The following is a 24,820-nucleotide window of genomic DNA, read 5'->3' on the forward strand; positions in this document are numbered from 1 at the left end:
TTTTTCTTTTGATTCCTTCCCATTCTGCTAATAGCATGCCCTCCAGAGTAACCAAGTTATCCAGCCAACTAAGCTCTTGCATTACTAAAAAGTATTACTCGAGAACAGTAGGCAACCACGAAAGCTTTTTCCCCCATCCTGTGAAAAATGTAACACTGGCTAAAAAGGAAAGCCATTCTTGGAACCAGTTTGGAGTTTGTTGAGTTTTTTTCCTTCCCCTCAGCTCATACTAACAATTTAAAGGCTGAATAAGAGTCAAGGATTATATTCAATTTCATTGTCAACACTAACTATTCAACTTCTTTTGACTTTTCAGAATATATATATATATATATATGAAAAATGAATATATATTCAGACACAAATTCAGATATATATATCTTTAAATTTTCCAATAGAAGCCTTTTTAAAAAATAAAATAAAATAAAATTTTTTAAAGTTTGAATAAAAGTGAATAATAAGTTGTTAAGTGGAGCCATTTAACTGGGTTCTAGCCAATGAAACATGGGTCAATCAGGTATCTAGTGGCCGGATGCAGAGACCTGGTGAACTCCAAGACCATGGAGGATGGTGAAGGTTTTATACTGTAAGCAACCTGGGTTCCTGAGCTGCCATGTGGAAGAAAGCTACCTGGGAGACCCATCCAACCACGGACACCTGTGTTGGACTGTTTCAGTTATTAAAATGCAAATGCTGGGTTAAATGTAACCAGAACTCACAGAACCTTCTGGAGTCCACAGAGCAAACTCAGAATTAAATGGAACCAGAATGCACAGAACTTTCCGTAATCCGTGGAACAAACTCTGAATTAAACAGAACCAAAACGCACAGAACCTTCCAGAGTCCCTGGAACAAACTCCCAATTAAATGGAGCCAGAATGCACAAAACCCTCCAGAGTTCACTGATCGAACTCTGCATTAAACAGAACCAGAACTCACAGAACCTTCCGGAGCCTCCAGAACAAACTCTGAATTAAACAGAACCAGAACGCACAGAACCTTCCAGAATCCACTGAACAAACTCTGAATTTAACAGAACCAGAACGCACAGAACCTTCTGGAGTCCACTGAGCAAACTCTGAATTAAATGGAACCAGAATGCACAGAACTTTCCGTAATCCGTGGAACAAACTCTGAATTAAACAGAACCAAAACGCACAGAACCTTCCAGAGTCCCTGGAACAAACTCCCAATGGAGCCAGAATGCACAAAACCTTCCAGAGTTCACTGATCAAACTCTGCATTAAACAGAACCAGAACGCACAGAACCTTCTGGAGTCCACTGAGCAAACTCTGAATTAAATGGAACCAGAACTCATCAGGAGGCTCCAGGCTCACAGCACCTTCGGGAGTCCACCACGCATCCCTCCCCGTCAGGCTTAGCACTCACGGTTGGTCACCGCCAATGTGCGTCCCTGTGCTCATCCGTCCTCGCCGCCTGGCTGCTCTGACCCCTACTTCACCGGGGAGGCTGCTGACGCCGCACTGCTTTACTTTACTGGCTCTCAGCGTAGCGGGGGGTGGAGCCGAATCGTCCTCCTCATTAAGGACCACGTGCCCGCCCACTGGCATCACCTGGATCTTATTAAAGTGCCCCGAATCCTAGGCTTTTGGGAGCGGATTGTTAGAGAATCTGCATTTGATAAGGTTTCTCAATTACCTATAGCTACATAACAAATCACTCCAAAACGCAGATGCTAAAAACAGTAAACATTTATGATCTCACACCATTTCTGAGAGTCAGGGAGCAGCTTCGCTGAACGGCTCCAGCTCAGCCCTTCCTAAGGCTGCAGTAAGATTCGGCCAAGGCTTGCCAAAGGGACGGGAGGGCCCACTCACTGCCTGGTAGGTTAATGCTGGTGTGGCCGCAGGTTACAGCTCCTCATCATGGGCCTCTCCACCCCATGGGACAATTCGAGTGTCCTTACAACATGGCAGCTGGGGCACCACAGCAAGTCGTCCAAGAGAGCCAGGAGGAGTCTCTGTGCCTCCAAGGTCACCTATGTCATTACACAGGTTGGCCCCACTCAGACTGCGAGGGATGGCCGGGGCCATGACTGCCAAGGGACAGAATCACTGCAGCAGACGTGAGGCTGCCGACCATACCCATTACAGTTGGAAAAGCACTAGCTTCTCCCCAGGCTCACACCCCTGAGGCATGGGGGCTGGGGAGGTTTTTGAGATTCGTTGATATCGGTGGCATGCGGCCTCCTTTAGGGCTCTGGGCTGCTCTCACCACCCAGTCCCAGAAAGGCCTCGCTTATCCCCTGCTGCAGACGCCCTTTGGATGAATGCACCACAACTCACAGACCAGCTGATGTGAGGGGCTACCTGAACAACGCGGTGGCCCCAAGGTGCTGAGGTGACTTGCTCTCCCACCGGCCATCTCCATTCCTCCACACCCCATCAGCACTTGGTTTTGTCCAATTTCTATTTTTTACCCATTTGGTGGGTGTGAAATTGATCTCATAGTTCTCATGTGAATTTCCAAGATTACTAATAAGGCTTATTAGCCACTTAGATTTCCTTTGTGTGAAATGCCCATTTTTCTACTACACTGTTTCGTTCTTGACCACTGGCATCCTTTATATATTTTGGATATTAATGCTTTGCAGTCACGTGTTAGAAACTTTTTAAAAAATGCTAATGCTGGGTAAAACTACCAGATACTGGGGGAGATGTAAATGGCTGATCGACTCTCCCCCCATGAGCACTCAAGCCCTGAATAATGATTACTTGGTCTCACTCAATAGCCACAGTCTTGGAGCAGACTCTTCTTTATAAAAAATTAGCATTGCAATACTAAGTGGCACTAAGGTGCCACTTCTACTGTCCCTTGGAGGATATTGCTTCGTTGTAGAGAAGGATTTAAAAGACCCTCTAAATTATGAAAATTTAAGGCAAACAGGCAATCCTTGCCAGTGAAAGTTTGTGTGTAGGTGTAGGTATGTAAAATGGGTGTTTGTTGCTTAGCAACATTTGCCTTTCCCCTTTATGTGCAATGGGGAGATCCCTTGTTGGGATGGGCCGAGGTGGCCCCATGCAGGGGGAGCAAACCAGGCTCCATGGGGAAGACTTATTCCAGCACCTCAGGAGGCTGGGGCTGGGTTTTTCTCCAGCGTGGCCCACCTGGCACTGTGCTAAGCATTAGGGGAAACGGCTGAGCATGTAAGTGTCATCTAAAAGAAAAGTGTCCTCAGAGTTCAGAGGCATGCTGCTGGGGTGATGGGAAGAAAAGAGCTGAATCAATAGGAGGATTGTAGCAACCACGAACAAATTTCCAGCCATCAGAATGTGCAGGGCCACCTGTAACCTCACGTGGCAGAGACCCAAGCCACGGCATTAGTGGGCTGGTCACACTTCCTGATTTTTGCTCACTTCCTGGCTTTTTGCAGCAGGACCGATCTTCTATGAACTAAGTCCCTAGTGTTTCTGCCCAAGGAGGGTGGTTGGGGGAGGCCTTGGGGAATAAGGGGACTTTCCGTCACTGAGGGCAGGTGAGTGCTCAAGCAATACACTGAATAAATAAAAGTGAGGTAACTGCGTTTGTACTCCAAGCTAGTAACACGGATCATTCCGGATACACTATTGACATGGATTTCTACCAAGTGAGTCATTTCTGTTATGGTCTTTCGCTAATTTCTTAAATGTATTCCCACAACACCTACAATTAAGCCCGATGTTTCTGGGAATATAAGAAGCAAAGCACACAGCCTATCAGTGAGAAAAATGGACCCAGAGGGTAATAATGAGAGCTTTGAGAACAGGAAGTCTGCATGTGCTAGTCTGGTTCTCTATGCTTCTTCTTCCTTACATCCTAGCATGCTGACTGTCTGAAGCCATCTCACAGGACTTTTGCAGGATCCACTAGGTTGGCTCTTCCACAAAAGCAAGAGTTCTGCAATGCTTATTGACCTGTAAGAGGGCCGGGTAGAAGCTCAGTAAATATTTATTGAACAAACAAATGAATCTAGTGAGCTAACAGACACGAAAATATCTAAATACTACTATGTTGGACTGAAGACTGATGAGGGTTAATTTCTGTCCACTGACAACACTACCAGGGAGGTAGAAGTCTCCTCAGAGAGGACTGGTAGAGGAAGGAACACATTAATACAAATACCTGGGGAGAAAGCTTGTGTGATGGAGGGGTTCAGTCTAGGTCCCTCTGAGCTAAACTGAGCCGAAGAGCATTTGCTTACTGACGAGTATCCATACCAAGAGGAAAGAGAGAGCTTCAAAGAAGGGGATGTAAATCTCGATTTTCTAGGCCTGATGCCAGATATTCCAGCACATTAAAGATGACAGACAAAGGAGACAACAACACCTTAAGACCTATTCCAGACTGTATATTTCCCTACTTTTGTTAGTTAGCTGGGGTTGAGTAATGTGTGTCCAGGAAGTAATAGAGAATGTGGGGAAAGATGTTTTCTGCTGTTCTCTCTGTACTTTTAGGAGCCACACTGTTAGGGAGTCTTGAGGTCTAAGTCATAACGTGTTGTCTAGACTATGTGAGAAGAAACGGGACGATGGTAAGATGTAACTTATCCAAGGATGCTTGCGGCTGAACGTGTGTCAATGGTTTGATTTTCCCCCAGAGTGACTGAAAACATCAGGGTAGCCTCTACTTACTGGGAAAGAAGAATATTTTATCTTTGAATTTTAAAAAAATGTGTTACCCTGTTAGGAAACTCTACTGTTGCAGGTTTTCTGGGACTTTGTATCATATTTTTTTCCTTATGCTAATGTTGAGAACGATCTAGTAAATATCTGTGTCTTGCTACTTGTAGCATGGGAAGAGTTGCGAAAAATGTATAATTTTGAAAAGGCACAGGGTTTCTCTGGTCTGAAAAGTTTGTACCTAATTCAGACAAAATGGGAAGGCTTTCTGCAAAAGTGAGAATTTCAAAGCATGGGACTTTGAAAGACTGAAAGAGCTCCAGGCTCCAGAAACCTTGAGTGGAAATAAAAACACATTTAGAAAATTTACTCATGCAGGGCTGGGTTCTCACTACTGTAAAAGTAGAGGTAAAGCTCAGCAGGCAGCCACGTTTTACAATTTTTATGCATTTCCTTGAAAGTGAAAGGACCATTTAAATGTGTAAAAAGCAATTTTGCCAAAAGAATAAACTGGTAGATTGTTTTGCACGATTAGCATTATTGATATTAAGGAAACTTAAAGTCAACTAAATTATTTTAAAAAAAGAAATAACTGGAGGGTTAAACAAAATAACTTACTTTTAACTTATTTTTTTAATAATTATCCTATTCCATCCATGAGCTTTTCTGACTCATATAGACTAGATTCGTCCAAACAATAATAAAGCAGACTGGCATTTTAAGAAATCCTTAACTATTATTTCCTCTGAGTATTTGTCCACTCTAACCAATCCAACTCAAGAAGCAGAGCAGGCAGGAGGGAAGCCCCCATGAAACCTACGGTGGAATTCCTATACCTGATCAGTCTCTACCTGAATACAGCTGGACCTCAATAAAATGGGCCATTTGATGCTATGACTGTCTTTTGTATCTTCCCATCTCCTCACTTGTGCTTCATCTCCTATTTCTGAACTCATGCTTGTTTTTGAACTCGATGATTGTGTCTGGCATATTTTGTTTGTTTCTTTCGCTTTCAGTTTTTTTTGCTTGCTCTCAGCTCAGATCCATTTGTCTACCATCCCCTGCTCTGCTCCATTTCGAAGTTTCCTTGATAAATGACTTTTTTCGAGGTCCAGCCAGGTATTCTCAATCTCTCTGTCTTTCTATCTCTCTCTGTCTCTGTCTCTCTCTCCCCTACTTTGGACAGTCTTGAGAAGCAGTTGCATCTCTTTGGTGAATTCTAAATACCGCTAAGAAGCTCCAGTTCCTACAGTCCCCATAGTATTTCCTAGAACTATTATTGTCTTACCTTCCCTATTTAGACCTATCCAATAACAGGTCTTTTTTTTTCCCCTGCAGGGTAAGACCTACAGTGATGTAGGTCTTTTTCTAAATAAGATTCTTTTTCTAAATATGTGTATCTCATGGACTCAGTACCATTTATTGAAAGGACCATTGTTTCCCCCACAGTACTGCAGTATAATATTTTTCATAAATCAAGTGACCTTATATAGATGGGTCACTTTTTGGACTCTGTACTGTTTCATTAATCAGTCTATCTTTATATCAATATCACACTATCTTAGTTATAAGAGCTTTATGATAAATCTTGGTATCTGCTTGTTTAGTCCTGCAACTTTGTTCCTCTTCTTCAAGATCAAATGCTCTTCTTACCCCTTTGCATTTTCATATACATTACAGAATCAGCATGCCATTTTCTGTGACAGACAGATGGGTGGAGGAGATAGATAACAGATAAACAAACAAATCTGAACTTGCATTGAATTTATAAATCCATATGGGAAGGACTAATGTCTTTTTAATATTGAGATTTCTCATATAAGAACATGGTTTATCCTTTTATTATTTTGGTCTTCTTCAGTGTCTTTCAATAAAGTTAGTTTTCAGTGTACAGGATTCTCACATATTCCAGTAGATTTATTCTAGTTATCTGATGTTATTTGATGCAACTATAAATCATGTGTTTTTTACTTTATTTCCTAATTGCTTGGTTAGTATAGAGAAAAACAACTGCTATCTGGGTATTGATATTTTACCCAGTTTTTTGCTAAATTCACTCTTTAACTTTTTGTTAATTCTTTCGAATTTTCCACGTTCACATTCATGTCATCAGTGAACAGTGAAAATTTTGTTTCATCATTTTCAAATACATTTTTTTTTCCTTGCTTACTTGCAGGAGCTAGGATCCAGTGTTGTTCCTGATACAAGAGAGAAAGCTTTCAACATCTCACCACTAAGTATGATGTTGACTCTAAGTATTTTGTAGTATACCTGCTTAGTTCATTTAGGCTGCTATTACAGAATACCCCAGACTGGGTAATTTATAAACAATAGAAATTTACTTCTCTGGAGGTTCTGGAGGCTGAGAGTCCAAGTCCAGGGTGCCAGCACCGTCAGATTCTGGTGGAGGCCCTCTTATGGGTTATACAGACTGCCAACTTCTTGCTGTGTCTTCACATGGTGGAAGGGGTAAGGGAACTCTCCTGAGTCTCTTTTACAAAGCTATTAATCACTTCTCAAAGGCCTCATTTCCTAATACCATCACATTGGGCATTAAGATTTCAACACATGAATTTGGGGAACACACAAACATTCAATCTATAGTAATACTCTTCATCAGGCTGAGAATGTTCTCCTTTATCATTGGTTTGCTAGTTGCTATCAAAGTTTTCTATCATGAACCATTTTTTAATTTTATCAAATAGTTTTTCTGTCACTACTGAGGTAAGTATGATTTTTTTCTTCATTTGGTCAATTAATTTCAAGTATTTCCAAATGTTAAGTTAATCTTATATTTTTTTGAATAAACAACTCAGTTGTGATGTATTAGCCTTTCCATACGTCATTAACTTACTATTTAAATATTTTTGCTTAGGATTTTTACATCTATGTTCAAGACATTGATTTATAATTTTATATGTTTTGTTTTCTTTGGCCAATTAGGTATCGACAGTGTATGTTGGCCAGATGAAAAATATAGAGAAGTGTTTCTTTTTCAGTTTTTGGAAAAGTTTGTCTAAAATTGATGTTAACTTTAACCCCAGCTCAGTTGTACATCTTTTATAAAAAAGGATTTTTTTGAAGCATTATACCTAGCACTTTTAGCATTCTCTACTGTAGAATAGACTAATACACACCAACTATTAATACTGCTTATGGGAAAGGGAAGAAAAGGAGAGTGGAGAGAAAAATTACTTAGTATTTATGTTGCTCTGAATTTTTTATATACATTTTATAAATTTGGGACAGAAAGTTAATGAGATTTTTGCAAAATAACTGTAATACAGAGAAACCATTCTAAGAAATCGTTATGCAGTTTATTAACTTTGCTAGGTACTTATACCTTGAAGTGAGCTGAACTACCAGAAAGTTACATATTTGGCATGCATTAGAGTTATTCCTAAGAGAGTAATGTTTACCTTCAGTTTTTATCAAATGTCATCATATAGTCTTGAAATTTAGTGTTTTCTAAGTTACAAAAATGTGACTAAGGTCATTGTCTATTACATCACTCACTGCCCTCAAGGAATTTTATGATGGCTCGGAGCCAAATTCACAAGCCAGCTACGGCAACAAGGTTTGAGCCTTATGATGTGTATAATTATGCTCTTTTTATTTGATCCTGATATTTTATTTCTTTTTTGTCAAGTTCACTTTGGTTTGCTGTGTTATAAGCTGCCTCAAATCCCCAAAGGAAAATAAAAGCAAATAGATTATTTTTAAAATGTGCATTGGACACAGGAAAATTCTGGATTTTAAAGTGAAAGTTTTCTAAAATATTATCAAGCTGAGAAATAATGATTGACCCACTTGTCTTATGGGTCTTTGAGGGTCACAGACAGTGACCAGAAAATCCAAGGACCGGTTTACCACGACCTACATGGGCAGGTCATGTAACTTGATCATGCCTGGATTTCTTCATTTGCAAAATAGAAGTTATTCACGTCTCTTCTTCTTCCTCACAGGATTATACTAAAGAAACACACACACACAGACAAAGAAGATTGTTCTGATTCAAATGTAAGGGAAAGGAAATAAGATTTACTGTTAATTCTGCTAGATGTTTCATCTACATCATCTTATTTAACCCATACTGCAACCCTATTAGGTAAATACTATTACCCCCAATTTGCAGACGAGCAAACAGAGGCTCAAAAGTTTTAGGCAGTTTGTCCAAACTTGCATAGTTATTAATCAGCAGTGCAGGATTTCAAACTACATCTATCCCAAATGACTAATACATTAGTTGTAGCTGGTGAAGTTCTTCATAGAGGAAAGGTGCTCAATATGTGTTTGGGGCTTTATTTATTACTTAATAGGGAAACCACTGCCTTACGTTGATCAATTATATTTGAGTTTCTACTCTACAACTTATAAATCTTCTTGAAACTTAAACCTTTAGTGCCAGTTCATGAGTCTAAGATTTTAGTGAGGAAGGACTTTAGTTAGCATAATAGTTTTCAGTTGTTGCCGTAACTACAATTTAAGGGAAATGGAAACAAGCTTGTCGCTACCAAGGGCAGAGGTTGAGTTATGTCTCTAACTATCCCTAATATAAACCGATTACTAAGACTGCAATTTAGGAAGTCAAGTAAGGGTTTTTAACGTTGGAACACCACCATAGTTTCATGTTTAGAAGCTGGCTTGTGAGAACCAACAGAAAACCTCATATCAAAATAACCATTTCCCAAGTCTGAGAAGATACCCTCGTCCACATACCTCCATTGCTTTTTCCAAAGGGCAGGCATGACAATAAAAATTCTGAGTGGAAAAACATAAAAGGGAGTTTCATCACTGACAAGTGGTAGAAGTTCTGACCGTGAGCTGGGAGACGACAGCCTTGGAACCCCTTCGGAAGCAAACCCAGGTGAGAAAAGCAATTGGTACCAGGTAGAGAGCATGCCAAGTCCCCTTCTCTTCAGGCCTCTGCGGGAGCTCTTTGCTAAATCTTTTAATAGCATCGAGCTTGAATTTTTATTCTTTTTATACAAGAGCTTGAAATCAACTTATTGTCAGGCAACAGTGGTAGTATTTATCCCTTATTTCCCTGGGAAAATGGCTAATACCTGAAGATGTTGATAGCTTCTATTTTCAATGGGAAGGTTTGATAAAGCACAGTTGTATGTATGTGGAAGAAGGAGGACAATGAATTTTGAGGCAGGCCAGCCCTGTCAGGAGCAGCATCACTTCTAATCCTGCCCAAGCAGACAACGTGATTGTATATCCTCATTAATGCTATAACTGGTATCTGGAATCTGTTCAAAAATGCCGATTTACTTTGTAACAGAGGATTATGGCTGAATTTGGAGTTTTTTATGGTCTGCAGATGCTTGTGAAATTCAAATATAAAAACTGTCAGTTAAACATCTCATGAAAAGCTGTACCTTATACTAATCCAAAGGAACACGAACAAGTGCTCGAGGGGAGGAAAATCCACGATATGTTTCAGTAGCGAACCACTTACAGAAACATTAACATTCCTGGACAGGGTTGCTCATGGAGTTTCTAAAGTAACTTAGGAGCTATCAGGATTCAGTTCTTAACAGACTTCAACACAGTAGGGGGAAAATTGTCAGTCAGCAGCCTCCAGTATTTATGAATTATTAATGTTGGCTTTCTGGGTATTTTTTTTCAAGTTTTGCTTTTGTGTGCATGTTCAGCTGAGTAATTCAATAGACTGATGGAGACATGAATAGATATGCTAACTAGCACCAGGGTTAACCTTTAAAGTTCGTTAAAGCTGTCAGCTTTCAATGAAATATTTTCACGTTCCTTTTTTTTTCCTGTGAACTGGAATATAAACATTATTTGTACACTGGGATCAGAGGTGCTTGGAAGAAAAGAAGACTCCACCCTGGCATCACATTTTTTCAATCAAGACAACACTAATGGATTCATCAAGAAAGGCATCTTTTAAAAAATTTCTCACTTACAAACCACACCACCAAAATATATTCAATGGCCTACCTTTATTACAGTGTTTTCTCAACCAAAAAAAAAAGTGATGACATGTACCTATTGCTACAAAAGTACTCAGGAAAAAAGGGCTATGATGTGGAGAGGAAAAGGATAGGCTTTTGGAGAGGAAAATGGAGATTAGGGTAGAGTGCCACATCGGTGTGTGGGTTGCAAAAGGAATGAAAACCACAACTTACTTTCATGGTAAAGATGGAATTTAAGGCTGGTAACAACCTCTTGTCAAAACAGGGATTCTTTTCGGGAAGAAAACAGGGAAATGAGGGAGGCTGTAACCAACTATAGTTTTCAAAATTTTCCAAGATTTTGTGTCAATGTGTGCTTGCTGAAGAAGTCTAAATAATAAAGCCCTGTAATGAAATCATCCTGCTCTGAAATCTTTCCTGTTACTCTTTAAAGTGCTCTACTTTTTCTTTTTGAGGTTTGGCCACCATATGGAATCATCTGTCACCTGATATCACATGCCAGGACTCTCCTACTGCCCTGCCTAATGACTGTGCGTTTCTAAGTCCTTCTCAATCCCGATCAAAACAAGAAGTGAGGAAATGTGAAATGAGACAGGAAAAGATACCTCTTTTCAAAGTCTATAACTGGACTCCAGCTTGTAAGGGTTCTATAATAAAGGATACAGAATAAGAAAGTTGTCCATTCTTGATGTGTAACAATAAATGATGTAATCAATTTAATATCCCAACCTTCTAAATGGATCTCTATTCTTCTTCAATCTTTTTCCCCACCACATTCCTTTGAGGTCAGCAAGAAAGACGTGAGAATGGCTTTAACAAAGTTTGTAAAAAAAAGAAGAAAAAAACTTGAAGCAAAGAAAATGTGGATTACTTGGATTACTAATACTCTTAGAAATACTTGAACTCAACTCTTGAATCCCTTACCAAAGACAACCAGCTGATAGCATAATCCACATCTAATTTTCAAAGTAATTCATGTGTACCAATAGATGCCCCAAATTAGGGGCACTCAAAATATGGCCCAGATACCAACTATTTTTTCTCAGCATCTATGCCTTTAGGACCAAAAAAATCAGTTTTGAGCACCTGGAGTTTACTGTTTACTTTTTCTTCTCTCCTTTAAGGCCCCTTTTTCCTTATTTTCTGATATCTCTCTTTTATTATAATTTATAATATAGCAGTATATATTGGAGACAGTTTTTAAATTATTAATGTGCTTTATTTGTTTTGCATTTCCAAGTACATGTCCTAGAGCAACCATCTACTTTGGGAAATGTGGTGAGGAGAGAAAAACAAAAATAAAGACTGATGTACTATTTAACATCTCACATACAAAATAGGATTTAGCAGAAAGTCAATAAGCTTAGAGCCATGAATTTTTTAAAAAGAAAGGTTTTCCCAAATGCTCTTATTTCCTTCTTTAGGGTATCAACCAATCCGGGAACACCCAGGCCTACTGAGTTCTTCTTAGTGCTGAGAAAATTCCATTTCCACCTGTGAATGCAATGGCAGGAAATCTCTTGTTCAGTTGTAGCAAGATCAAAATGTAGGTAAAGAAAAATGAAAACCTCCCCATTTCCAGCTTGGGGAATTATAGGGAACAGAAGAGAAAGAAAAATGAGATTCAAGTGTTCATTCTTATGTCTCCTGATATTCCCCTCTCAGATTTTTGCCTAGAGAGGGTTATTTGTGTCATATAAGGGAAGAAACCTCAACGAGAAGGGACCTTTGCTCCATTTTCTTCCTTTGGGATTCAAGGAGGAGACGACCAACATAGAGCCACTCAGCCTAATAAGAAAAGCAGACCATGTTGTTAGAGAATTATCTGGATTAGTACTTCTGATCCTCCTTCAAGACCCATGGTGTGGGGGCGTCTGGGTTGAGAGCCAGCCAGACTGATGTGGGGACTACTGTGCTGGGTAGGGCAAAGTGACACCACAGTAGAAGGTGGAACTGGGTGGCCTGGTCAGAGGGCTAGATGGGAGGCAAAGTAGAGAACAAGGGTCCAAAACCAGTGATAACTCAAGAACAGGGGCCCCTCCACCCACTACCATGGAGACACCTAAGCCTCTTCATGTATCCAGGTACCATCCTAGGAAGGAAAATAAAGGGAGATGGGACCTAAGCAATTTTACCTAATAGGAATTGAAAAGTACATAAAGGAACAGTTGAAAGTTTTTTGATCAGATCAAGCTTACTCTAAATTGGATATTTTGTTACATTTCCCTACTCACTCTCAAGAAGAATTTCAGAATTAGTTCCTCGGGTGATTCTTTTGCACATTAAGTTTAATAACTATTACCCAACTTTCTAGTCATGTTTGCAAAAATTAAAACTAAGTTAAATCTTCTGGATTAATTGATCATGAGAAGAACAGATATCCTTGGTGCTTAAATAAGAAATTTCTCCCTAGGGTTCTCCTAGCAAAAATCTCATGCAATGTTTTCAGTAGCAAACTTTCAGTGGACACACAAATGTACTTCTTGAGGCTCTTCTAGAATATTCTTTAGTCTATGCTGATGACACCCCAGCAAAAAGCACAATCTAATGCTAAACCAACATTATACAGCAGAGGATCCAGCTTACCAAAGGATGGAATTTGTTCAGAGGTAAGCTTTAGAATATCTATGAAATTGATAATCATGAAGGCCTTTAATCAAACTTCCCTTCATAAAATCTGTTCAGCTAAATTTTTGCTAAATGGTGGGTGGGCCTCAAGTTCAAGTGGGTAATCATTGTGGGGCTAGCTTATGTCACTTGTTAAACACAGACATATATCTAAGCAGACAGTAGAGATTAGTTTGGTATCATTTTATAAAAATTGAGTCATTTAATAAGAACAATGCTGTATAGGTTTCCTAGCGTTGTCATAACAAAGTGCTACAGACTAGGCGTCTTAAACAACAGAAATTTATTTTCTCATAATTCTGGAGGCTAGAAGTCCAAGATCAAGGTGTCAGCAAGGTTGGTTTCTTTTGAGGCCTCTTCTCTTGGTTTGCAGATGACTGTCTTCTCCCTGTGTCTTCACATGGTCTTCCCTCTGTGCATGTCTGCGTCTTAACCTCTTCTTACAAGGACACCAGTTAGACTGGGTTAGAGCCCACCCATATGACTTCATTTTACCTTAATTACCTCCTTAATGGCCTTATATCTCAAAATACAGTCACATTCTGAGGTACTAAGGGATTAGGACTTCAACATATGAATTTGTAGGGAGGGGAGACAATTCAGTCCATGACACATGCCTAAATAGGAGATCATACTGCTGACTACAGGGATGGGTGCAGGAGTAAGCATGTTCCTCAAAGTCAAGCCAATAAGATTCTATTTCTCTGTGGAAAATAAGAGTCTCTTTCCATTGGGATTATCAGTTGTGGGAATGTAGCCAGGAGTTGGTCCACTATCCACCCCATATCTGGGGTAGGCTGCAGTCCACCCACCTGAACGTCATGGAGAAAGAGTGTGGGGAGAGTATGCATACAGCTGTACGTGATCAGGGCACAAAGGCACAAGCTGAGTGGTGAAATGAGAGGATGATGGTAGGATGTGGTCCAGTCTCCAAATCAGGTACCCTAGATTGGATCATCTGGCTGAAAGGAGCATCTTTCGTACATTCCCAGAGAGTCGCCACAAGCTCTACAGCCCTGGGAGACTGCAGGCATTTACTAGGCAGGCAAAACTACCCAATGTCCACTACTCGTTTCCATAACCTTTCTGTCCTTCCTACAGTTTCTTATATGCATATTCAATGTATGGGCCCTACATTCATAAACTTTGGTCCACTAATTTCAAAAATACAGAGCTCTCTCTCTGTTATACTACTCAAAGCCTTTGTATCTGGAATTGTGCTCCATGTTCCCAGGTCCCTAGGGTCATTCCCCATCAGGCCCCTAGGGATAGTCCCATCATTTTTTTCATACGTCTCACACATCTTGCACATCGGCCCCTATACTAAAGTCTCTTTCAATCTCCACTGGCAATCCATTCTTCAGTGCTGAGGCTTTGCTACCACGTGCATCTTCCTGAAGGTTTTTTTCAGGTTCAGTGTGTGTGTGTGTGTACATTTTTTTTCTTATTATAGCCATCAGCATTCGACTAAAGAGAAACAGAACTGCTAAGAATGGTCTCCAAAAGAAATTTATTATAGACGTTAGACTGTACATAATCATGGAAGCTGAAGGAGTCTGTGCAATTACTCGAGATCAGCCAGAAAGGAAGCTGGATGAGGATGAGAAATGGATAAATGGAAACTGACACCTGCTTTTCACCACCTCCAACCCTGGTGCCTTGGATGAGCTACAGGAAAAAATGTGCTCTAACCATGGAGCTGCATATATTTGTAGCCCATGATTCAAAGAGCAGATCTGGTGGGAGCTGGGAGCAGGATGAGTGTGGGTCCTGTCCCCCAGCAGCAAGGTGAGCTGGCAGACCAGAGACAATGTATGTGAGCTGCCACCATGTCTGGTATGCTGCACCAGCCTTCCAAGGGAGAAAGCTTCGGAGCCACGGAGGAGAGTGCAACAAGAGGGGTGCAGAGAGCAAAGCAGAGAGATTCCCGCACAGAGGATCGGTGCCGACCAGCACTCACCAGCCCGAGAGTCTTGTCTGCTCATCTGCTGGGGCAGGTGGGGGCTGGGAGCTGAGGCCTGGGCTTCGGAGGTCATATCCCAGGGAGAAGACTGGGGTTGGCTGCATGAACACAGCCTGAAGGGGCCAGTGCGCCAAAGCTAGCTGGGAGGGAGTCCGGAAAAACGTCTGGAATTGCCTAAGAGGCAAGAGACCATTGCTTCGGGATGAGCAAGGAGAGGGGATTCAGAGCACCGCCTAAACAAGCTCCAGAGACGTGCACGAGCTGCTGCTATCAGCGCAGACACGAGAGACGGGCATGAGATGCTAAGGCTGCTGCTGCAGCCACCAAGAAGCCTGTGTGCAAGCACAGGTCACTATCCACACCTCCCCTCCCGGGAGCCTGCGCAGCCCGCCACTGCCAGGGTCCCATGATACAGGGACAAGTTCCCCGGGAGAACACACGGCCCGCCTCAGGCAGTTGCGATGTCAAGATGGCCTCTGCCACCACAGGCTCACGCTGCATTCCATCCCCCTCCCTCCCTCCGGCCTGAGTGAGCCAGAGCCCCCTAATCAGCTGCTACTTTAACCCTGTCCTGTCTGAGCTAAGAACAGACGCCCTCAGGAGACCTACACACAGAGGCGGAGCCAAATCCAAAGCTGAGCCCCAGGAGCTGTGCGAACAAAGAAGAGAAAGGGAAATCTCTCCCAGCAGCCTCAGGAGCAGTGGATTAAATCTCCACAATCAAAATGATACACCCTGCATCTCTGGAATACCTGAATAGACAAGTTATCCCAAAACTGAGGTGGTGGACTTTGGGAGCAACTGTAGACTCGGAGTTTGCTTTGGGAGCAACTGTAGACTTGGAGTTTGCTTTCTGCATCTAATTTGTTTCTGGTTTTATGTTTATTTTAGTTTAGTATTTAGGGTTTATTATCATTGGTAGATTTGTTTATTGATTTGGTTGCTCTCTTCATTTTTTTTTTGTATATAGATTTTTATTTCCTTTTTCTCTTTTTGTGGGTGTGTATATGTATGCTTCTTTGTGTGATTTTGTCTGTATAGCTTAGCATTTACCATTTGTCCTAGGGTTCTGTCTGTCTTTTTTTTTTAGTACAGTTTTTAGCGCTTGTTATCATTGGTAGAAAAATTATTTGATTTGATTGCTCTCTTCTTTCCTTCTTTTTTTAAATTACTTTAAATTTTTTTTACTTTTAGTAATTTGTTTTATTTTTATGGTAATAACTTTATTTTATTGTATTTTATCTTTTTCTTTCTTTCCTTCTTTTTTTTCTCCCTTTTCTTCTGAGCCATGTGGCTGACAGTGTGTTCGTGCTCAAGCCGTGTCAGGCCTGTGCCTCTGAGGTGGGAGAGCAGAGTTCAGGACATTCGTCCACCAGCGACTTCCTGGCTCCACGTAATGTCAAACGGCGAAAGCTGTTTGGACATCCCAGAGATGTCCATCTCAATGCTAAGACTCAGCTCTACTCAACAACCAGGAAGCTACAGTACTGGACACCCTATGCCAAACAACTAGCAAGACAGGAACACAACCTCACTCATTAGCAGAGAGGCTGCCTAAAATCATAATAAGGTCGCAGACATCCCAAAATATACCACCAGACAAGGTCCTGCCCACCAGAAAGACAAGATCCAGCCTCATCCACCACAACACAGCCACCAGTCCCCTCCACCAGGAAGCATACACAACCCACTGAACCAACCTTAGACACCAAAAACAACAGGACTACGAACCTGCAGCCTGAGAAAAGGAGACCCCAAACACAGTAAGTTAAGCAAAATGAGAAGACAAAGAAACACAGCAGATGAAGGAGCAAGGTAAAAACCCACCAGACCAAACAAATGAAGAGGAAATAGGCAGTCTACCTGAAAAAGAATTCAGAGTAATGATAGTAAAGATGATCCAAAATCTTGGAAATACAATGGAGAAAATACAAGAAACGTATAACAATGACCTAGAAGAACTAAAGAGCAAACAAACAATGATGAACAACACAATAAATGAAATAAAAAATTCTCTATAAGGAATCAATAGCAGAATAACTGAAGCAGAAGAACAGATAAGTGACCTGGAAGATAAAATAGTGGAAATAACTACTGCAGAGCAGAATGAAGAAAAAAGAATGAAAAGAATTGAGGGCAGTCTCAGAGACCTCTGAGATAACATTAAATGCACCAACATTCAAGTTATAAGGGTCCCAGAAGAAGGAGAGAAAAAGGAAGGGACTGAGAAAATATTTGAAGAGATTATAGTTGAAAACTTCCCTAATATGGGAAATGAAACAGTCAATAAACTCCAGAAAGCGCAGAGTCCCATACAAAATAAATCCAAGAAGAAACATGCCAAGACACAAATTAATCAAACTTTGTATTTAAAAAACTAAATACAAAGAAAAATTATTAAAAGCAGCAAGGGAAAAACAACAAATAACATACAAGGGAATCCACATAAGGTTAACAGCTGATCTTTCAGCAGACACTCCGCAAGCCAGAAGGGACTGGCAGGACATATTTAAAGTGATGAAAGGGAAAAACCTACAACCAACATTACCCTACCCAGCGAGGATCTCATTCAGATTTGATGGAGAAATTAAAACCTTTACAGACAAGCAAAAGCTGAGAGAGTTCATCACCACCAAACCAGCTTTACAACAAATGCTAAAGGAACATCTCTTGGCAGGAAACACAAGAGAAGGAAAAGACCTACAATAACAAACCCAAAACAATTAAGAAAATGGTAATAGGAACATACATATCGATAACTATCTTAAATGTAAATGGATTAAATGCTCCAACCAAAAGACACAGACTGGCTGAATGGATACAAAAAGAAGACCCATATATATGCTGTCTACAAGAAACCCACTTCAAACCTAGGAACACATACAGATTGAAAGTGAGGGGATGGAAAAACATATTCCATGCAAATGGAAACCAAAAGAAAGCTGGAGTAGCAATTCTCATATCAGACAAAATAGACTTTAAAATAAAGACTATTACAAGAGACAAAGAAGGACACCATATAATGATCAAGGGATCAATCCAGGAAGATATGACAATTGTAAATATTTATGCACCCAACATAGGAGCACCTCAATACATAAGGCAAATGCTAACAGCCATAAAACGGGAAATCGACAGCAACACAATCATAGTAGGAGACTTTTACACCCTACTTCCACCAATGGACAGATCATCCAAAATGAAAATGAACAAGGAAACACAAGCTTTAAATGATACATTAACAAGATGGACTTAATTGATATTTATAGGACATTCCATCCAAAAACAACACAATACACATGCTTCTCAAGTGCTCATGGAACATTCTCCAGCATAGATGATATCTTGGGGCACAAATCAAGACTTGGTAAATTTAAGAAAATTGAAATTGTATCAAGTATCTTTTCTGACCACAACACTATGAGACTAGATATCAATTACAGGAAAAAATCTGTAAATAATACAAACACATGGAGGCTAAACAATACACTACTAAATAACCAAGAGATCAATGAAGAAATCAAAGAGGAAATCAAAAAATACCTAGAAACAAATGGCAATGAAAACACGACAACCCAAAACTTATGGGATGCAGCAAAAGCAGTTCTAAGAGGGAAGTTTATAGCAATACAAGCTTACCTCAAGAAACATCTCAAATTAACAACCTAACCTTACACTTAAAGCAATTAGAGGAAAAAAGAAAAAAAACCTCCAAAGTTAGCAGAAGGAAAAAAATCATAAAGATCAGAGCAGAAACAGATGAAAAAGAAGTGAAGAAACAATAGCAAAGATCAATAAAACTAAAAGCTGGTTCTTTGAGAAGATAAACGAAATTGATAAACCATTAGCCAGAATCATCAAGAAAAAAAGGGAGAAGATTCAAATCAACAGAATTAGAAATGAAAAAGGAGATGTAACAACTGACACTGCAGAAATAAAAAGGATCATGAGTGATTAGTACAAGCAACTATATGGCAATAAACTGGACAACCTGGAAGAAATGGACAAATTCTTAGAAATGCACAACCTTCCGAGACTGAACCAGGAAGAAATAGAAAGAATAAACAGACCAATCACAAACACTGAAATTGAGACTGTGATTAAAAATCTTCCAGTAAACAAAAGCCCAGGACCAGATGGCTTCATGGGCAAATTCTTTCAAACCTTTAGAGAAGAGCTAACACCTATTCTTCTCAAACTCTTCCAAAATACAGCAGAAGGAGGAACACTCCCAAACTCATTCTATGAGGCCAACATCACCCTGACACCAAAAACAGACAAAGATGTCACAAAGAAAGAAAACTGCAGGCCAATATCACTGATGAACATACAGGCAAAAGTCCCCAACAAAATGCTAGCTAACAGAATCCAATAGCACATTAAAAGGATCATACACCATGATCAAGTGGGGTTTATCCCAGGAATGCAAGGATTCTTCAGTATACGCATATCAGTCAATGTGATAAAGCATGTTAACAAATTGAAGGAGAAAAACCATACGATCATCTCAACAGATGCAGAAAAACCTTTCAACAAAACTCAACACCCATTTATGATAAAAACCCTGCAGAAAGGAGGCATAGAGGGAACTTTCCTGAACATAATAAAGGCCATATATGACAAACCCACAGCCAACATCGTCCTCAATGGTGAAAAACTGAAACCATAAACTCTAAGATCAAGAACAAGACAAGGATGCCCACTCTCACCACTATTATTCAACATAGTTTTGGAAGTTTTTGCCACAGCAATCAGAAAAGAAAAAGAATTAAAAGGAATGCAAATCGGAAAAGAAGAACTAAAGCTGTCACTGTTTGCAGATGACATGATACTATACCTAGAGAATCCTAAAGATGATACCAGAAAACTATTAGAGCTAATCAATGAATTTGGTAAAGTAGCAGGATACAAAATTAATGCACAGAAATCTCTAGCATTCCTATACACTAATGATGAAAAATCTGAAAGAGAAATTAAGGAAACACTCCCATTTACCACTGCAACAAAAAGAAAAAAATACCTAGGAATAAACCTACCCAAGGAGACAAAAGACCTGCATGCAGAAAACTATAAGACACTGATGAAAGAAATTAAAGATGATACAAACAGATGGAGAGATAGACCATGTTCTTGGATTGGAAGAAACAACATTGTGAAAACGACTATACTACCTAAAGCAATCTACAGATCCAATGTAATCCCTATCAAACTACCAATGGCATTTTTCACAGAACTAGAAAAAAAAATTTCACAATTTGTATGGAAACACAACAGACCCCGAATAGCCAAAGCAATCTTGCAAAAGAAAAACAGAGCTTGGAAATTAGGCTCCCGGACTTCAGACTATACTACAAAGCTACAGTAACCATGACAGTAAGGTACTGGCACAAAAACAGAAAGATAGATCAATGGAACAGGATAGAAAGCTCAGAGATAAACCCATGCATATATGGTCACCTTATTTTTTTTTTTTTTGCAGTACGTGGGCCTCTCACTGTTGTGGCCTCTCCCGTTGCAGAGCACAGGCTCCAGACGCGCACGCTCAGCGGCCATGGCTCACGGGCGCAGCAGCTCCGCGGCCTGTGGGATCTTCCTGGACCAGGGCACGAACCCACGTCCCCTGCATCGGCAGGCGCACTCTCAACCACTGCACCACCAGGGAAGCCCTGGTCACCTTATTTTTGATAAAGGAGGCAAGAATATGCCATGGAGAAATGACAGCCTCTTCAATAAGTGGTGCTGGGAAAACTGGACAGGTACATGTAAAGGTATGAAGTTAGAACACTCCCTAACACCATCCACAAAAATAAACTCAAAATAGATTAAAGACCTAAAGGTAAGGCCAGACACTATAAAACTCTCAGAGGAAAACACAGGCAGAACACTCTATGACATAAATCACAGCAAGATGCCTTTTGACCCACCTCCCAGAGAAATGGAACTAAAATCAAAAATAAACAAATGGGATCTAATGAAACTTAAAAGCTTTTGCATAGCAAAGGAAACCATAAATAAGACCAAAAGACAACCCTCAGAATGGGAAAAAAAATATTTGCAAATGAAGCAACTGACAAAGGATTCATCTCCAAAATTTACAAGCAGCTCACGCAGCTCAAGGTCAAAAAAAACAAACAACCCAATCCAAAAATGGGCAGAAGACCTAAATAGACATTTCTCTAAAGAAGATATACAGATTGCCAGCAGACACATGAAAGAATGCTCAACATCACTAATCATTAGAGAAAGGCACATCAAAACTACAGTCAGAATGGCCATCACCAAAAAATCTAGAAAAAATAAATGCTGGAGAGGGTGTGGAGAAAAGGGAACCCTCTTGCACTGCTGGTGGGAATGTAAATTACTCCAGCCACTACGGAGAACAGTATGGAGGTTCCTTAAAAAACTAAAAATAGAACTACCATACAACCCAGCAATCCCACTACTGGGCATATATCCTGAGAAAACCATAATTCAAAAGAGTCATGTACCACAACGTTCATTGCAGCTCTATTTACAATAGCCAGGGTGTGCAAGCAACCTAAGTGTCCATCGACAGATGAACGGATGAAGAAGATGTGGCACATATATACAGTGGAATATTACTCAGCCATAAAAAGAAACAAAATTGAATTATTTGTAGTGACGTGGATGGACCTAGAGTCTGTCATACAGAGTGAAGTAAGTCAGAAAGAGAAAAACAAATACCGTATGCTAACACGTATATATGAAATCTAAAAAAAAAAAAAAAATTGTTCTGAAGATCCTAGGGGCAGGACAAGAATAAAGACACAGACATAGAGAATGGACTTGAGGACATGGGGTAGGGGAAGGGGAAGCTGGGACGAAGTGAGAGTGGCATGGACATATATACACTACCATATGTAAAATAGATAGCTAGTGGGAAGCAGTCGCATAGCACAGGGAGGTCAGCTCAGTGCTTTGTGACCACCTAGAGGGGTGGGATAGGGGCGATGGGAGGGAGACTCAAGAAGGAGGAGATGTGGGGATATATGTATATGTATAGCTGATTCACTTTGTTATAAAGCAGAAACTAACACACCGTTGTAAAGCAGTTATACTCCAATAAAGATGTTAAAAATAAATAAATAAATGCATTCATTTGATTATAATGCAGTTGTCCACTTTTTAAACTGCATTGTACACACAAGTCCATATTAAGGCTCTTCTAAAAAAGATATACTCAAAATAAAACTGTATAAACCTTAGTGAATAACTAAATGCTAATATCTTTAGCTGGAAAGAATAAGTTTATGTTGAAAGATAGTAATTTCTTAGCCTAAATGTGTCGTACTTTGTACATTTGATACAGTTACACAATGGCTTCACATGGATTATTACCTAAACATCCAGTCATCCCCCAAGATCTGTGGGGTCCAAGGCCTCTGACCCAGTGTGTATTAAATGTGTTTTTTTAAATTAATTAATTAATTAATTAATTATATTTGGCTGTGTTAGGTCTTCGTTGTTGCATGCAGGCTTTCTCTAGCTGCAGCAAGTGAGGGCTTCTTCCTTATGGTGTGCGGACTTCTCATTGCGGTGGCTTCTCTTGCTGCAGAGTACGGGCTCTAGGCATGTGGACCTCAGTAGTTGTGACACACAGGCTCAGTAGTTGTGGCTCATGAGCTCTAGAGCACAGGCTCAGTAGTTGTGGTGCATGGGCTTAGCTGCTCTGCGGCATGTGAGATCTTCCTGGACCAGGGATCGAACCCGTGTCCCCTGCATTGGCAGGCAGATTCTTAACCACTGCGCCACCAGGGAAGTCCCCCACTGTGTATTACCTCCCAAGACTCTGGCCCTATCCACTTGGGTCTTCCACAGGTTACATTCTTATTAATAGCTTTAGGAAACTTAAAAGGTTAAATCTGTTTCCATGTTGATATGTTGGTGGTGGCTTCCCATATAATGTAAATATCCAATTATAGGGGATTAGTTAAACACATTTTGATTCATCTATATAATGGAGAACTATTCTGCTTTTACAACTGATATTGTAGAGCAGCATATTTAATTACTCAGTACTATGTTCATTAAAATAAAGCAAGTTACATAAGAAGACAGTCTCATTTTTGTAATCCGTGGCACATATGTGTGATAGAACTGTCCACATGCAGATACACTGACTCGAGGTGCTTGGCTGGAGTATTTGTTGCTGGCAGCCAGGAGTCATAGGAAGCAGACACACTAAGTGTATGATATGAACTAACTTAGGAACTTGGTTTGTCTTTTATCCTTTCACTCTCTTTGGCTTTAGAAACTTCAAAAGCTGCAAGACACGTAAAGTTTATCTGGATTATCTTGTCATTTGGAGCACTCGGGTGTCTGCTTCAATATGCCTTAGAATCACAATTGCCAAATGAGAGCGATACTTTGTGCTTCTCACATAGCTTCTTACCAAGGATCCCAAAGCACCAGAGAAGTGTTATTTTTGCCTTCCTTCACTTCTCTGAAGAAACTCAGGATAAAGTCCTGGAAAATTTGACTCATAAAATGCATCAATTAATCCAAAGCCAAACTGTCCAGGGCATGCATCTACAAATAAATATATTTTCATTCCTAGTTCATGCTCTCAAAAGATATGAATCCCACAGAACCATAAGAGGAATATGGAAATTAATAAAAATGTAGGTTATCTTCAGTCTAAAGATTACATATCTACATAGAAGATTAAGTACTTGTATCTGAAAGCAATACCAAACTTCTTGGCCTCTTATGGAGCACACTGTATATTTTTTTCCTTTCTGCGTCTTTGTGCTGGCCTTTCAACTTTTAAAAGCAAATGACAGTCCCTTGCTATTTAAATTCATAACAGGAATGCAACCAGAGATAAATTATTTCCTTAAATATAAGGTTATAGCTGTGTGATCTGATTTAAATCAGCTTTAGTGATTACTGGGTAGAAGCCATTCATTTTAGCCCCCATCTTCACTTATCAGCATGAGGCATCTACCCGGTACACGTCTTGCCCAAGCTTAGTCTGCAATCAGTGGCAATGACTAAAAGAAAGACGTTGGTCTCCTCACCCTCACCCCATGCTGCTACATACCAAACTATTTTTCCCTTCATTATTTTAATTCCCAAGTTATGATTTGGTCACTCAAGTTTCATATAAAAATTCATTTTATGTTGAAGTCCAGGATATTTTGAAAGAGTGAATCATTCTCATTTATAGTCAATACTTTAAGGCATTTATTTAGTTAATTGCTGCAATGTATCATTCTTTGGTTAATTTTTGCTTCTATGAAAAATTTGCATTAGATATTTGTTTATTCACATGCATAATTTTTAGAGCCTGAGAGATCTAAAAAGCCAAGGATTACTAACTATTATCTGGACATATTTAAGAGATCTACTCACTAATTTAGAGAAATAAATTACAATAGGATTCATACATATATGAATATAGGTTATATTTTAAAAACTGGGATTTTTCTCCCTAGCATGTGGAACTTTCTGGTTTTGTTTTTATTCTACACATTTAACTCTGAAATAAATAGGTTGCTACATACCATAGTAATTGTGGATGGACAAGGGTCAGCAGTAAACAATAAACTGTCAACACAAACTAATGACAACTGAGCATGGGTAGCAAGTAGGACATGAGTGTTTTATGAGGAAAGGTCAGGAGGTTCCAGTCACAGGGAAGAAA

The sequence above is a fragment of the Pseudorca crassidens genome, chromosome 7 (assembly GCF_039906515.1).
Source record: "Pseudorca crassidens isolate mPseCra1 chromosome 7, mPseCra1.hap1, whole genome shotgun sequence".
Taxonomy (NCBI): domain Eukaryota; kingdom Metazoa; phylum Chordata; class Mammalia; order Artiodactyla; family Delphinidae; genus Pseudorca; species Pseudorca crassidens.